The 16,929-nt window shown below is 43.9% G+C and overlaps 1 long non-coding RNA gene across 1 annotated transcript; it reads left to right on the forward strand.

Moving 5' to 3' along the window:
* The first annotated feature begins 286 nt into the window (after positions 1-286).
* LOC135175261 (uncharacterized) lies at positions 287-15,188 on the forward strand. Its single transcript, XR_010302306.1, has 3 exons — positions 287-365; positions 1,113-1,226; positions 14,848-15,188. It is a non-coding gene; the product is annotated as an uncharacterized LOC135175261 (long non-coding RNA).
* The last annotated feature ends 1,741 nt before the right edge of the window (positions 15,189-16,929 follow it).

Raw genomic sequence — 16,929 nt, forward strand, 5'->3', positions numbered from 1 at the left:
GGGGCCAATTGCTGTGCTGATTAGTATGCAGGGCTGGACATTTTCCACTGTTAGGAAAAAAAAATGTGCCTCCATCTTTCCCAAGGTCAGGATTTCATTCACAAACTCTGAAGATTCAATGCAAGCCAGATACCAAAGCTAATCAATGCCCAGTGTAGCTGCCTACTCACTCTTTAAACACTGCTGTTGAAGCAAGAGCTCCGAACTATTTCATCAGGTGACCTGAGGCTGTACCATTGTGGTAGTATCTCCTTCCAAATCTGACTTCCATTTCCTCACAGGGTTCCTGGAACTCAGCCTGAGGATCAGCAGCAAAGGCAAAATGCTCCAAATATCTCTGCTGGTCAGAGAGTCAACCACCCCAGGTAATAGACAAGCCCTATCTGTTGCAATTAGGCAGAAGGACACTGATAAAGGTACACTCAGGATTTTGCTTCAAGGCACAAAGGGACTAAGGCATTACCTTGCAATTTAGCCAGGACTTGTAAAGCTAGAGAGCATTTCACCATCCACGTGGAAGCTCTTGGCTTGCAGATGAGTCAGCTTCCTTAACAGAAAAGCCTGCATCACAAGTGAGATTCATAGCTCCATAGAATGGTTTGGATTGGAGAGGACCTAGTCCCATTTAAACACAAGGAAGTACTTTAATTTAAGGGTGACAGAGCACTGGAACAGGCTGCCCAGAGAGGAAACATTCTGGAAACATTCACAACCCACCTGGATGTATTCCTGTGTGACCTTCTTTAGGTGACCCTGCCTTGCTATATGGTGTTAGACTCGATCTCCAGAGGTCACTTCCAACCCCACCATATTGTGATTCTGTGAATCTGGAGGCCTTCATAGGAAATTACACAAATTCTAGTTTGGTTCAAATTAAAAACTCAATATTGGTGCAACTGGGAGAAAGTTTAAAGCTGAACATCAGTTAAAACTAACTCAAAACTCAGTATTGGGCTCCCTGCATGAAGTGAAAATTCAGGAAGCCAGGCTTAGTGATCTTAACCAAATCTCCCTTTACAGTCTCTGATACTGAAGCTGTGATGCCTCATTTTGTTTTCCACTTTTTGTACTCAAGACTATGCAAATTCAGCATGAAAATTCCTTTCTTACAGCCATTTAATTTATACCATCCATTACCCCTGCCTGCATGACTGACATTTACTGTGTGATGCCTGGGAAGCAACGCTGGTGGCAGAGAGCCAGGAGACCTGGTGTCTCTATCTTGGGTAAGTCACTTCATCTCTTCTATTGCATTCACTTAATCATGGTCATCATCTTCAATTGGGCTGTTTGAAGGGACTCTATTATTACAGCTGTTACACCCAATACAAGAAAAGCTTGAATTATATTCAAGGCACACGGCAATACAAGGCTGTGAATTATTAGGTAGCATATCTAACCTAAAGTATTTGGCAGATGTAGTCACAAAGTTGAATATCACACCATCCACTTCTGTGGGTTTTTTTTCCCTCCCTACCCAGACAGCAGTATAGATAAGAAAAACATTTGCTGCCTGCACTGAGCAAAAAAAAAAGTGCCTCACCTACCAGGCTGCAGAAACGGAGAGGATTAAATGGTTCATTTCACACCTTCCTTGGTTATTGGTGTGGGTTCTTTTTCATGGGCCTCCTCCAAAGTATGGTGCTGCTGGCTTGGGGGGGTTTCCCTTCTCTTTGTTCCTTTAAGTAGCAAAGTGTTCTCCTAGTTGGAATCATAGAACGATTTGGCTTGGAAGGGATCTTAAAGGTTATAAAATTCCAACCTCACTGCCATGGGCCTGGACACCTTTCACTAGACTGGATTGCCCAAAGCCTTGTCTAACTTGGCCTTGAACACTTCAGGAAGGGAACATCCCCAACCTCCATGGGCAATCTGTTCCAGTGTCTCACCACCCTCACTCACAATCCTCAACCGAAACTGATGGAAAACAGGTAGCAAAGATGATAGAGGAAGCCACAAATCCTGTTAATTACACAATCTACACCAGGGAAACACCCTAGACCATCCTTTTCCTTCTTGATACTTCCAAATTACCTAGCTTTGCTTTTGGTGAGTCTGAGAAAAATCAAGGTGCTAATTTAACAAGGACAAAGAAACTAAGAAGCTTCCAAAGCAATTCCTTTTATGCAGAACCAAGCTTTAACCAGAATTCTCTTAGAAGTGTGACATACTTAGACATTTTATGTCCTTCAGCCACTAGACCTAAATGTCTAACTCTAAGACACCTTGAGAGGATGTCTGCTTTGAAACATCAGATAGCATTCTCTCTCTCTTTTCACAATCCATTTAGACAGTAGCACCCTAGCATTTGAAACTGAAATCAGACCTAGACAATTCACACCTCACTGCATTTATTCCACAGTTGAGAATAAAATATACTAGGTCTACTAAGTCCTCAAGCTAATCCATTTCTATCCCTCCAGTAACAAAAAGTTCAGATGCACAGACTTCCCTAAATGGTCTCAATATTACAAGGACCATTTACTATTTACTGAGCTCTAACTCGTGGTGCTTTGTAAAGAGCTGTCTAAGAGGAGCCCCTTTGAGTAGCAGCCAGGCACTGAGACCTGGTGAAAAACACTGGGCAGGAGGGTCAAAGACTCTGTCTCTTCTGCTGTTCTACCACCACCATTTGGCCAGGTATTGAATCTGTTGTAAGTTGTTCTTAAATTATCTGGTGTTAAGCTCCCTATACAAAGCCATAATGTGGGGAGACACTCTGCTGCCCTCCTGCCTTGACTGGCCACTCCCCTTGGCTTTCAGCAGCCATAGAATAGGTTGGGTTGGAGAGTGATTTCCCATTGGAATGGGCTGCCCAGGGAGGTAGTGGAGGCACCGTCCCTGGGGGTCTTCAAGAAAAGACTGGATGAGGCACTTAGTGCCATGGTCTAGTTGATTGGATAGGGCTGGGTGCTAGGTTGGACTGGATGATCTTGGAGGTCTCTTCCAACCTGGTTGATTCTATGATTCTATGATTCTATGATTATCTAGCTCCAATCCCTGTGCCTTGGGCAGAAATGCCTCTCACTAATCCAGATTGCTCAAGACCCTGTCCGACCTGGCCTTGAACACTTCCAGGGAGGGGGCATCCACAACCCCCGTGGGCAACCTGTTCCAGTGTCTCACCACCCTCACTGTAAAGAATTTCTTCCTAAATCTACCTCCTTCCAGCTCCACATCATTCCCCCTACTCTTACCATTTCAAGCCCTTGTAAAAAGTCCCTCCTCAGTTTCCCTGTAGCCCCCTCAGGTACTAGAAGGCTGCTACATGTTCTCTCTGGAGCCTTCTCTTTTTTGGGCTGAAGAGCCCTAACTCTACTAGCAGGTTGCCCTCATGGGGGAGGTGCTCTAACCCTCTGATCATTTTTGTAGTCTCCTCTGGACCTGCCCCAACAGTCCTGAAGCAAACACACGTTTCAGTCTCTTATTTGCCTGTCAGTTCTTAAAGTACAATGTTTTAGGAGGACTTGGCGTTGCAGCAGGTAGGTTTGTATCACAAAAAAGCAACTTCATTTCACAGCTGTTTTCCTGCACCCTTTAAAGCAAAATTTTAAGGTGATTTTTGCACTGTTGTAATTCTCTTGCAAGCATAAAACTTAATTATTTGGCCAATTATGATATCAGTGAATATAACAACCATTAACTGAACGGAGGTTGAATCAGCACATTTTCCACTCCACAGTAAGGAACATGAAAGAAAGAGGAAAATATATTAACTGAGTAAAATCTAATAAACATAATGCTACCTCCAGATAGGTGCTACTTAATCCCAGGAAAGGATTTTATGCTTCTGTTCACATGGCAGTAGCAGATATCATCTCACTGATGGAAGGAGTGAATCCAGCATGCAAACAGACAGAAAAAAGTCAGACAGAAAAAGCAATGTCTTTATTTTAACACCTGCATGCAAACCAAAATGTTGTTGTTTGTTTTTTTTCTTGGCAATTCTTGAATGTGGGGAGTAAATGAGGTCATTAACACGTTTTAGGCTACTTTCAAGTGGAAAGTGCTTCCATCAAGTTCAGTCTGAGCTTTCTAGGGTTTGATGAGAGACACTCACATGGGGTGACCTCATTGCTGTCCACAACTACCTGAAGGGAGGTTGTAGCCAGGTGAGGGTTGGTCTCTTCTCCCAGGCAACCAGCAATAGAACAAGGGGACACAGTCTCAAGTTGTGCCGGGGGAGGTCTAGGCTGGATGTTAGGAGGAAGTTGTTGCCAGAGAGAGTGATTGGCATTGGAATGGGCTGCCCAGGGAGGTGGTGGAGTCACCATCCCTGGAGGTGTTCAAGAAAAGCCTGGATGAGGCACTCGGTCTAGTTGACTGGACAGGGCTGGGTGCTAGGTTGGACTGGATGATCTTGGAGGTCTCTTCCAACCTGGTTGATTCTATGATTCTATGATTCTATGCTACCAGCAACTACCTTACAGAGAGTAAGATCTCCATGAATTCAATCAAGATACATCTGCCATACTTTGCTCTTGTAGACAATCACATAATCACAGAATTAACCAGGTTGTAAAAGACTTCTAGGATCACAGGATGCCAGGGATTGGAAGGTGACTCTACCACCTCCCTGGGCAGCCCATTACAATGCCAATCATTCCTTCTGTGAACAGTTTCTTCCTGACGTCCATCCTAAACCTGCCCTGGCACAGCTTGAGGCTGTGTCCTCTTGTTCTGTCACTGGGTGCTTGGGAGAAGAGACCAACTTCCGCCTGGCTACAACCTCCTTTCAGGTAGTTGCAGAGTCCAGGGGCTGACAAATTCTGCACTCTGTCCCAGCCCCCCACCCACCTCACCTGCCCCAGAATTCAGATAGAATCACAGAATTAGTTTGGCTGGAAAATACTTCTAAAATTGAGTCCAACCACTGACATAGCACCACCACGGCCATTAAACCATATCCACACATTGCTTGAACACCTCCAGGGGTGGTGACCCAACCATCTCCCTGGGCAGCCTGTTCCAATGCCTGATCATTCTTGCAGCAAAGAAATTTTTCTAATATCCAGCCTAAACCACTCCTGACACACTTTTGAGCCATTTCCTCTCATCCTATCCCCTGATAGTAGGGAGAATAGACCAATACCTACCTCACTACAGCCTCCTTTCAGGTTGTCATAGAAAGCAACAAGGTCTTATCTCAGCCTTCCTTTCTCCATACTAAACTATAGAGAAGCATAAGGGAAGGCAGCTACAGGAAGGTAAGAGAGGGAATATTATGAAGACATGATGATAAGACAAGGAGTAATGGTTTTGAATTAAAACAGAGTAGTTTTAGATTAGACATTAGGAAGAAGTTCTTTACAGTGTGGGTGGTCAAAAACTGAAATGGGTTGTCCAGAGAAGTTGTGGATGCCTCATCCTTGGAAGTGTTAAGACCAGGCTAGATAAAGCTTTGAGCAATTTGACCTGGTGGGAAGTTTCTCTGATCATAGAATTATAGAATCATGGAATCAACCAGGTTGGAAGAGACCTCCAAGATCATCCAGTCCAACCTAGTAACCAGCCCTATCCAGTCAACTAGACCATGGCACTAAATGCCTTATCAAGGCTTTTCTTGAACACCTCGAGGGATGGTGACTCCACCACCTCCCTGGGCAGCCCATTCCAATGCCAATCACTCTCTCTGGCAACAACTTCCTCCTATCATCCAGCCTATACTTCCCCTGGCACAGCTTGTGTTCCCTTGGTCTATTGCTGGTTGCCTGGAAGAAGAGACCAACCCCCACCTGGCTACAACCTCCCTTCAGATAGTTGTAGACAGCAATGAGGTCAGCCCTGAGCCTCCTCTTCTCCAGCCATTCTATGAATTGATCAGAAGCTGTGTTGGAAAATGAGAAGGGGTGAAAAAGAAAACCAAAACAGAAAAGTTTAATTTTCCTCCCTCCTCCTCACTTTAGCAAGGAGGGGAGGTAGGAAAGGGGGTGGCTAAATTTTTTAAACATAACCTGACTTCAAAAAATCCAAAGGAGATTTCAAGAGAAATAGAGAAAGAATTAACACTCTAGCTCAAGAGGTAAATGTTTGCAGTAAATCTGGAGTTACACAGCACTCCACAAGTGTTAAATGTCCTTTCATTACTATCAGCTGTTGCAGCTACATGTCCAGCTATTGATTATGTTAATCATCAAGACAAGACTTTGAAGAGGAAGTGTTAGATTTTCCAACAGTGCTTAGTATTGATTGAGATTGGCTATACAATTAAAGAATTAAGGTGCTCTTTGATTGCTTCAGCTGGGCATTTTATAAATCAGCAACTATTTGGAACAAGCTGGAACAAGCACACCTGTAACATACGTTCTCCTGTTGATGGTCATTTACTAAGAAGGCTCCTCAAGTAGGTGGTTTCTGCATACCTGTTGTTGGCACTGAAGTCCACAGCATGCATCCAAGTCTAAATGTTTGGGGTTTTTATTTTAGAAAACAATGGAGACATTTATAATGATCTCCTCTAAACACCTGAATAATTCTATTATTGTCCTCCCTCCCCTAGTCTGCCCTTGTGAGGCCACGTCTTGAATACTGCGTCCTCTTCTGGGCTCTCTGGTTTACAGACAGGGACTTGATAGAGAAGGTACAGAAAAGGGCTACAAAGATGCTGAGGGAATTGGAACATATCTCTTATGATGAAAGATTGGGAGAATGTGGGCTTTTTAGTTTGGAAAAGAGTGATTCTATGATCTCATCAATGCTGATTAAAGGGTAAGTGTCAGGCAGATGGGACCAATCTGTTTTCAGTGGTGCCCAGTGACAGGACGAGATGTAACAGGCACAAACTTGAAAGGCACAAACTTGAACATATGCTTTGTCTAAACAAGAACAGGAACTTCTTTAACTTAAAGGTGCTGAAGCACTGGGACAGGCTGCCCAGAGAGATAGGGGAGTCTTCTTCTCCAGAGACATCTAAAATCTGCCTAGGTGTGCTCCTGTGTGACCTTCTCCAGGTGAGCCTGCTTTGGTAGAAGGATTGGACTTGATCTCCAGAGGTCCTTTCCAGCCCCTATCATTCTGTGATTACTAGAGCTTTAATACATGAAAAGATATTCTAAGAACCATATCTTACACAGCCCTTATCCATCCACTACTAGAGTAAGAGGGATCCTATAATTCAGGGACTTAATGCTAGCCATAAATTGGACACTTTGGAAAGTTGCATTTTACTTCATTCTAAGCTACACTCATTTTCACTTCAGAGTTTTGAAATAACACTTGGCAAATGTTGATCAGATACTGTTAGTGCAGCTGGGGGGCCATAAATTGATTTTTTTGTGAGCTACACATGAATTACACAGAATCATCATAACATCACAAAATGCTTTGAGGGGTTCTTAAAGATCATCTTTCCAACCCTCGTGCCATGGGCAGGGACACCTATCCCGAGACCAGGTTGCTCAAGGCCTCATCCAAGCTGGTCTTAAAAACTTCCAGGGAGGGAGCATCCACAACCTTTCTGGGCAACCTGTTCCAGTGTCTCACCATCCTCACTGCAAAGACCTTCTTTCTATCATCTAGTCTGAATCTACCTGCTCTGGGCACACTCCAGCATCTCCACATCCCTCTTAAAATAGGGTCTCCAGAACTGGATGCAGTACTCCAAGTGGAGTCTCACCAGAGCACAGTAGAGGGGGAGAATCACCTTCCTGGCCCTGCTGGCCACACTTCTGCTGCAGCCCAGGCTCTGCTTGGCTTTCTGGCTGCAAGTGCACACTGATGGCTCCTGTTGAGCTTCTGGTCCACCAGCACCCCCAAGTCCCTCTCTTCAGGGCTGCTCTCCAGCCACTCACTGCCCAGACTGGAGTTGTGCTTGGGATTGCCTTGACTCAGATGCATGGATGTGCTCAGGTGAGAACTGTAACTTTTCCTGTGTTTCAAATGCCAGAAGAATGCATAATTGAATTTCACTGATGAATATTACGGGGAAAAAATGCAGTGATCAATGAGCTGCAGCTTTTCCTCAGTCTAGTTGAGGCACTTAGTGCCATGGTCTAGTTGACTGGCTAGGGCTGGGTGCTAGGTTGGACTGGATGATCTTGGAGGTCTCTTCCAACCTGGTTGATTCTATGATTCTATGATTCTATGATACCTGCCACAAGCCTGCATATTATTCTCACGAAAAATGGCTTTAAGATATATCAAACCCAGAAATTTACTTATATGTACCACCACTAAAGCAGTAGAGCCTTATTTTCAGTTGCCTTAAGAGGCAGCAGAAATGAAGATCAGTTGCCACATTGCAAACAGCACCTATTTCTCATACTCCTCATGAGGGCAGGCAAAACCCGACTCTGATATTTGTTATCCAAAGACGCAGCAGACATCGCTAAAAGTGGGAGAGAATCTTTCTAAACCAATCATGTCTTAATATATTTTCACAAGAGTAAGTGCATGGTAACCTGTGGTGCCTCCTCACCATAAACCAAAAAAAATGGCTATGCTGAATGCCTCACATTTTCTCAGAAAATACTCTTACGTTGCTCCTGGAGTTGCTCCTTCTTCTTGGCCGCATTTAGCATGGTGACAACTGCTCTCACAGCCCAGATTCATGCTGTGAAATTCTTACAGCAGGCTATAGGTCCCAACAGAGGAATTTCAAGAAACTGGTGAATCTGTTTCTCTTTTAAGCCTGATTACATCTCCTTCCTTGAGTTGCACAAGGTCTCAGGAAATATGTGGTCATCAATAGGCGCTGCAGAGATGCTGTAACATGTCCCAGCAGCGTTCGAGAAGCACTCGTACACATTTGTATCCTTGATGGTGACAAAGCCAATCAGGAGTTTTTATTCAGCAAGTTTAGTGAGTCGGGCTGCAGGCACCTAAATATTTTTCCAGCCCTCTGGAAATGCCTCTTTTCTAGTGGCTCGTTCCTGTGACTCAACAGAGAATCACACAATCACAGAATGGTAGGGATTGGGAAGGACCTCTGGAGATCATTGAGTCAATCCCCCTGCCATCAGTGTCATGTAGGGCAGGTCACACAGGAGTGTGTCCAGTTGGGTTTTGACAGTCTCCAGAGAAGAAGACTCCACAACCTCTTTGGGAAGCCTAGTCCAGTGCTCTGTTACACTCACAACAAACAAGCTTTCCTCGTGTTCTGTTGGAGCTCTCTGTGTTTCAGTTTGTGCTCATTGCCCCTTGTCCTACCACAGGATGCCATAGAAAAGAGATTGGCCCTTTCCTCTTGACACCCACCCTTCAGATAGTTATGAACATTAATAAGATACCTTCTTGGTTTGCTCTTATCCAGACTAAACAGACTAAGATAATAATGGTCCACAGAAGGTAAAAGCACTTCAGCCTGAGAGGTTGCAGGCAAGTCAAGCCTGGTAACAGCATACCCAACTGTTCCCTGGCTTCAGGCTGGAGTATGACAACCCACTCCCTCCAGGAAGAGCTCTAGGATTACCTCGGGGTAGCTGTCTCTAGTATTTACTTTGGATGTTGACAATAGACATGGACCATACCAAGCCTGGCTTTCTGCGCTCAGGAATGCACCTTGAGCACTGTTTCCTCACCACATGATCATGTAGCAGTCTCTGCTGGCACCTCTCTGAAACAACCACCAGGCTGAAAGAGACCACTCAATCCAACAGGCACCTCACAGCTGAAAAATGAAAGGAATTTTCATTCCCTCCTCAAGACCGAAGAAGTATTGCAGGCCAGTGGCATGCACTAGAGAAAACTCTCTCCACCAACTATCCTCCTAGGTGCTGCTAGGTCCATTTCCTCTATTATCTCTGAGGTGCTTCCATGCACCATCTGCTTTCTCTACTTGAAAGATCTCGCTAGCTCTGTGCAAGCTGTACTAGTCATTTAAATTACACCAGATCCAGGTGAATTGTGTAGCTTAGTTACATCAGATATAAGCAGGACTCAGGACCATGCATGAGGAGGGTAGCTGCTGGATGCTGAAGATTAAGTGGTGAAGAAAGGAAAATGTGGAAAGTCATCCCCCCACACCCATGATTTCCTCATCTCTCTTCTATTTTATTTTGGGTTTGTTTTGTTTTGTTTTTTAAACCAGAACAAAAAGCGTGTCCTGTAGGATACAGTGAAAGAGGATAATCTGGGGAACACCTGCACTGTATGACCAGAGTGTACCAGACATAGAATGGTAGGTGTTGGAAGGGACCGCTGAAGATCATCGAGCTCAATCCCACTGCTACCACAGGTTCATCTAGAGCAGGTTGCACAGGAACATGTCTAGGTGAGTTTTGAAAGTCTCCAGAGAAGGAGGCTCCACAACCTCTCTAGGCAGCCTGTTCCAGTGCTCCAGTCACCCTCACAGCCTGGCCAGGGCTGGGTGCTAGGTTGGACTGGATTATCATAGAATCATAGAATCAACCAGGTTGGAAGAGACCTCCAAGGTCATCCAGTCCAACCTAGCACCCAGCCCTATCCAGTCAACTAGACCATGGCACTAAGTGCCTCAGCCAGGCTTTTCTTGAAGACCTCAAGGGATGGTGACTCCACCATCTCCCTGGGCAGCCCATTCCAATGCCAATCACTCTCTCTGGCAACAACTTCCTCCTAACATCCAGCCTATACCTACCCCAGCACAACTTGAGACTGTGTCCCCTTGTTCTGTTGCTGGTTGCCTGGGAGAAGAGACCAACCCCCACCTGGCTACAACCTCCCTTCAGGTAGTTGTAGACAGCAATGAGGTCACCCCTGAGCCTCCTCTTCTCCAGGCCAAACAACCCCAGCTCCCTCAGCCTCTCCTCATAGGGTTTGTGTTCCAGGCCCCTCACCAGCTTTGTCATCCTTCTCTGGACACGCTCCAGCACCTCAACATCTCTCTTGAATTGAGGGGCCCAGAACTGGACACATCTTGGAGTTCTCTTCCAGCCTGGCTGATTCTATGATTCTGTGATATCCAGTTTTAGTCCATATGGCTCAAGCCCTGCTAATGCTTGCAAATACAGCTCACAAAAATGTATACAACTTACACCAGGAATTCCACACACCCTACCTCCCCAACTCCAGACCACTTTTAGCCAAACAGACTTTCAAAAGCTTTTTTTGCTGGGCTATGCTTTAGTTCCAGGAAAATCACCAGCATTCCAGTTTTGATGTGAGCAAAGCTGGGCCAAATCCCAGACACAAAGCTCTACGTGTTTGTTAAATACTGGATGCTGACACCAATATCTCCCTAGTCATGTGAAATTGTAGCTCCTGTGATCTGTCCCTGGAAAAAGTGAACTCAGAACTTTATAGCAATGCAAAGTCTTAAATAAATGTCTGCTCCAGCTCAGCACAAATTATCTTTTCACATCAATTGGCTCCTCATCAAATCCCAGCTACAAATGCTTCAGTAAAGGATATTGACATTGCACTAATGCATTAGGAAGCAAAAATAAAGAGAAGATAAAACACCAGGAAAAGAAAATGAAAACAAAACCCAACAAAACAAACAAACAAAAGAACAAACCCCCAAACAACTACAAAACAAAACAAAAACCCCAAACAAACCTGAATCGAAACCCCAAACAAAACCAACAATAAAGCCTGGACATGCTTCACATTCTTCTCTGAATCAGAAGCATTTGTCTTCCCATAGCAGCCAGCTCAGCAGCTCAGACTTCAAGTCTCCTTGGCAGTGGTGAGGCAAGGCTATCAGAACGAAGGCGATAAGACCTAAAAATGGAATTCAGCAACTAAACAAACATATGAAAAAAATGGATCCAACAAAAAAAAAACCCACTGAAAAAAAAAAAAAAGCCCTGAGGACTAAACTGATTTCAGGCCAGCCCCCCCCTGCCAACAAGGCACATCTTATCTCTATAGTCTGAATAAAAGCACAAAAAAGACAACTTACTCCTTTTCAGCAAGCACTGAAATAACTCAGAACAAACTGGTTTGATTGGAGATAGAGCTATTGTGGACTGTAATTAGACTAAAAAAAAATGGGGATATCTAATATGAAAGCTTTCTGCACTGAACTACATTGCAATAGGGAAGATAATTACTTTGATCCTTAAGTCTTTTCCACAAAGACAAAAATCTTGACAAGTTGGAAGTTAATGCTCTAATTTTTAATATCGTTTGTAATAACTCTTTTTGTCCTGCTCCTCTCAACCAACAGCTATGTCCCACATTTTAAAAACAAGTTACTGAAGTTCTTCCCAGAGAGAGTGATTGGCATTGGAATGGGCTGCCCAGGGAGGTGGTGGAGGCACCATCCCTTGAGGTGTTCAAGAAAAGACTGGCTGAGGCACCTTAGTGCCATGGTCTAGTTGACTGGATAGGGCTGGGTGCTAGGTTGGACTGGATGATCTTGGAGGTCTCTTCCAACCTGGTTGATTCTATGATTCTATGATTCTATGAAGGGAATATGATCACTTTAAAATAACCCCCTTCTCTTTGCTTTTTTTTTTCTATCTCAGCTCTCCTTTTCATGATGATACAATGAAAGAATACTTTGGGTTGGAAGAGATCTTTAAAGTTCATCTTGTCCACACCATCCTTCCTACAGCCCATCTACATCCTCAAGTAGATCACATTGCTCAGAGCCTCATTCAACCTGGCCAGTGTTTCCTAGTCTAGAGAGGCTTCTGCTACCTCTCTAGACAACCTGTTCCAGTATTTCACCACTCTCAGTGTAAAAATGTTCTCCCCTATATCTAGTCTAGTTGAGTTTAAAATCATTGCTCCTTGTCCAGTTGCAACAGGTCCTGCTGAAAAGAGTGTCTCATCCATCTTTCTCAGAGACCTTAAATATTCAAAGGTTACTATAATGTTTCTCCCTTATATCTAGTCTAGTTGTGTTCAAAATCATTGCCCCTTGTCCTTTTGCAACAGGTCCTGCTAAAAACAGTGTCTCCTCCATCTTTCTTAGAGACTTTAAATATTCAAAGGTTACTATAAGGTTTTTTTCCTTATATCTAGTTTAGTTGTGTTTAAGATCATTGCTCCTTGTCCAGTTGCAACAGGCCCTGCTAAAAAGAGTGTCTCATCCATCTTTCTCAGAGACCTTAAATATCCAAAGGTTACTATAAGGTTTCTCCCTTGTATCTAGCCTTGTTGTGTTTAAAATCATTGCTCCTTCTCCTGTTGCAACAGGTCCTGCTAAAAAGAGTGTCTCCTCCATCTTTCTTACAGGCTTCAAATATTCAAAGGTTACTATAAGGTTTCTCCCTTATATCTAGTCTAGTTGTGTTTAAAATTATTGCTCCTTGTCCAGTTGCAACAGGCCCTGCTAAAAACAGTGTCTCCTCCACCTTTCTTAGAGACTTTAAATATTCAAAGGTTACTATAAGGTTTTTTTTCCTTATATCTAGTTTAGTTGTGTTTAAAATCATTGCTCCTTGTCCAGTTGCAACAGGCCCTGCTAAAAAGAGTGTCTCATCCATCTTTCTCAGAGACCTTAAATATTCAAAGGTTACTATAAGGTTTCTCTCTTATATCTAGTCTAGTTGTGTTTAAAATCATTGCCCCTTGTCCTGTTGCAACAGGCCCTGCTAAAAAGAGTGTCTCCTCCATCTTTCTTACAGGCTTCAAATATTCAAAGGTTGCTATAAGGTCTTCCCAGGGCCTTCTCCTCTCCAGGCTTAAGAGCCCTAACTCTCTCAGCCTTTCTCATAGCAAAGGTGCTCCAGCCCTATGACAATTTTTGTGGCCTCCTCTGGACCTGCTCCAACAAGTTTATGTCTTTGTTGTACTGAGCTCTTACTGGAAAATACTGATGATGAGGGGAAATAGGAAACAAAATAAACCAAGTCTGTGGAGGCAAGGAGGGGGTGAAGAAGAAGGAGTTCCCTCTGGGACTGTTTACTTTTGACAAAGTGCTGTACAATTAATTGCCAGAGGCTTATTTTGTCACAGACATTTCGATGTGATTGAAATCGAACACAATAAGAACAATAGTTAATAGCCTTTTTTCATTGCTTCCTATCCTGAAATCATTTAGTTGTTTCCTCTATTTGAGGTAGGAAGCTCTGGTGCTCCAGCAAGGAAAATACATTTTTTTCCCTTTAATCATATGGTCAACAAGGACTGGTATTGAATGGTGCTCATGGGAGGTCAAGGAACCAAGGCATCTTTAGAGCAGCATCTGGCAGAGACAGTGCTTACCTATTCCTCACTCTGAGTACACTAGATAATACACAATTAGAGGCATTTCCCCACACCCACAATGGAGATACTGCAGACAAAGTCCTTGGAAACCTTTTCCTCTCTGACAAAACATACCCAGGAACTTTGTAATGGTCTGCTGATGTGCCTTATTTCCAATTTTGAAGATTAAAATATGACTTGGGACACAATACTGCTCAGAGTGTTTCCAAAAAGAATTCATTAGACAGAGGCAGAAAGAATTTGTAGCTGGATCTACTTTAGCCAAGTACTCCAGGAAAGTAAGACACGTGGGATTATAAGATGGGGTGGTTAATGGCACAAGCATGAATTTGTGCATCTAGCCCTGTTACTCCTTCCCTCTTTGTTCTCCATGGAATCTCTGAGACTTAATTTCTAACACATTTCACAAAGGAATAAAGCTCTGGGAGAGATTCAGCTCCTACAATGTAGTGAAAAAAAGGAGTTGGGTGATGAAGAAAGATCTTAGAATCATAGAACTGGTTTGGTTGGGAAATACCTCTAAGATCAAGTCCAATTGTCAACCTAACATCATCATGGCTATTAAAACATATCACAGAGAACCATGTCCACATGTTTCTTAAACACTTCCAGAGATGGTGACTCTACCACCCCCCTGGGCAGCCTGCTCCAGTGGAAATTATTTCAGGAAATTTCAGTGGAAATTATTTCAGGAATTTCAGTGGAAATTATTTCAGGAAATTATTTTTGCTTCATCTCCAACCTAAATCTCTCTTGGCACATTTTCAGGCTATTTCCTCTCATTCTGTCACCTGATACTGGGGAGAAGAGACCAGCCCCCACATCACTACAATCTAATCTTATGTCACTTCTGCTGATGGAAAAATCAGTGAGTATTCAACACCACATGGTCTAAACAAAACATCATTCTTCAGCTACAAATGTGAAGAAAAACAATGCCCCTTTGCAGCTCCTTTTCCCTCCAACTGCTTGTATTCCTGATGGATGGCCTCCACTGAATTTTGGAGAACATGAACCCAGTGAGGCATAAGTAGACCTCAGCAGCATTAAGGACTTGAGCACTGTGAGTAGGACAATGTAGTTGGCAGGTTGGTAGACTGAAGAATCTATTGTGCTACTTCTTCAACAGCAGATGTGTTACTGATGTACAAATGATTTGGTCCAGTGCTGTAGCAGATGGAAACAATAATCTTGGCATAGAATCCTAGAATGTTAGGGGTTGGAAGAGACCTCTAGAGACTGAGTCAAACCTCCCTGCCAAGCAGGATCACCTAGGGCAGGCCACACCGAATGTGTTCAGGTGGGTTTTGAAAGTCTTCAGAGAAGGAGACTTCACAACTGATCTGGGCAGCCTGCTCCAGGGCTCCAGCACCCTCACAGCAAAGAAATTTCTCCTCAGTTGAGGTGGAGCTTCCTGTGTTCCAGATTATATCCATTATTCCTCATCCTGCTCCTGGGCACCACCAAAAAGTGACTGGAACCTTTATCTTGACAACCATCCTTGAGATATTTAAACGCCAATAAGATCCCTCCCCAGCCTTCTCTTCTCCAGGCTAACGAGCCCTAGGTCTCTCAGCCTTTCCTCATCAGGTAGATGTTCCAGTCTCGTAATCATCCTCACAGCCTCTGTTGGACTCTTTCCAGTAGATTTGAACTGAGAACCCCAAAACTGGATACATCATTCCAGGTGTGGTCTCACTAGGGCACAGCAGAGGGGCAGGCAAACCTCCCTAGACCTGCTGGACACACTTTTCTTGCTGCACCACATATCTTTGTCTGTCTTGGCCACAAGGGCACATTGCTGTTCCACGGATAACTTACTGTCCATTAGGACTCTGTGGAGTACCAATGGCAGCAGAAGGTAGATTGACTTTTTAAACCTGTTTCTGAAATATGAGCCCAGTCTTTGTTTGGACACAGTTTCATGTACCTCTCCACTCCACAGGAATGTCACTAGACCACATTCCCACAGAGGGATGAGAATAACCACACACCTCTGACGTGCCTGGTTATGTTGTCCAGAGGTATTAATCCTTTTTTTTCCTCTGCAGAGTATGTGAAGCAGAAAAGGTGGCTCATGAGTTCAGCATTGCTCATGTGTTCAGTATTGCTTTCCCCCTTTCCTCTGTGGGCTGCACTCCATAGCTAAACAAGCAGATGAATTAAGTCAGCAGTTAATGAGTGTCAACCTGGGAAAAAAAAGGAAGACTGGAGAGCAATTCACGCTTGAGGACACAGGCATAAATTACTCCAGGTAAAGCCACACACAGCATGTCAGCAACTCTGCAGGATCTCCCTTCATGCATCTTTTACCCTGCCGCAGCCCACGGCTAAGGTTCATTTATCCCTTTGTCCCTGCAACATTCTGAAGCACAAATGCCTTCAAGGGCTGTAACTGGAAAGATGCCACTTAACCAGCATCCAGAGCTCTGGAAGAAAACATATCATGCCTATTTCCTTTGCTCCTTAGAGTTGAATCTATTATGGGCTTTCACCCATTACCTGCTGTCTTCACACTCATATGTAAAGAAATTGTCAGGAATTTATGCATCTGCAGGGAAGAAAAGAATAAATTCATCCCTGAATGTTTCTCTATTTATATCCATTCCTTTAGAGGGAATAATATTCCCATCTGAAAGCCACAAGGAAAAAAAGGCTTTTTCAGGGAATGAGTGTTTCAAGTATAGCACTTGAACATCAACACAGGGGCACCCAGTGACATGCATGCAACACTGGCTAAACTATTTCAAATGGCTCTCTACCCAGCCCATACAGCAGGATCATGGTGTTTCACCAGCAGGCTGACAAAGGTTCTTTTGCCCCTCTACTCTGCCCAGGTGTGACCACAGC

This window comes from Pogoniulus pusillus, chromosome 5, assembly GCF_015220805.1.
Source record: "Pogoniulus pusillus isolate bPogPus1 chromosome 5, bPogPus1.pri, whole genome shotgun sequence".
NCBI classification, from domain to species: domain Eukaryota; kingdom Metazoa; phylum Chordata; class Aves; order Piciformes; family Lybiidae; genus Pogoniulus; species Pogoniulus pusillus.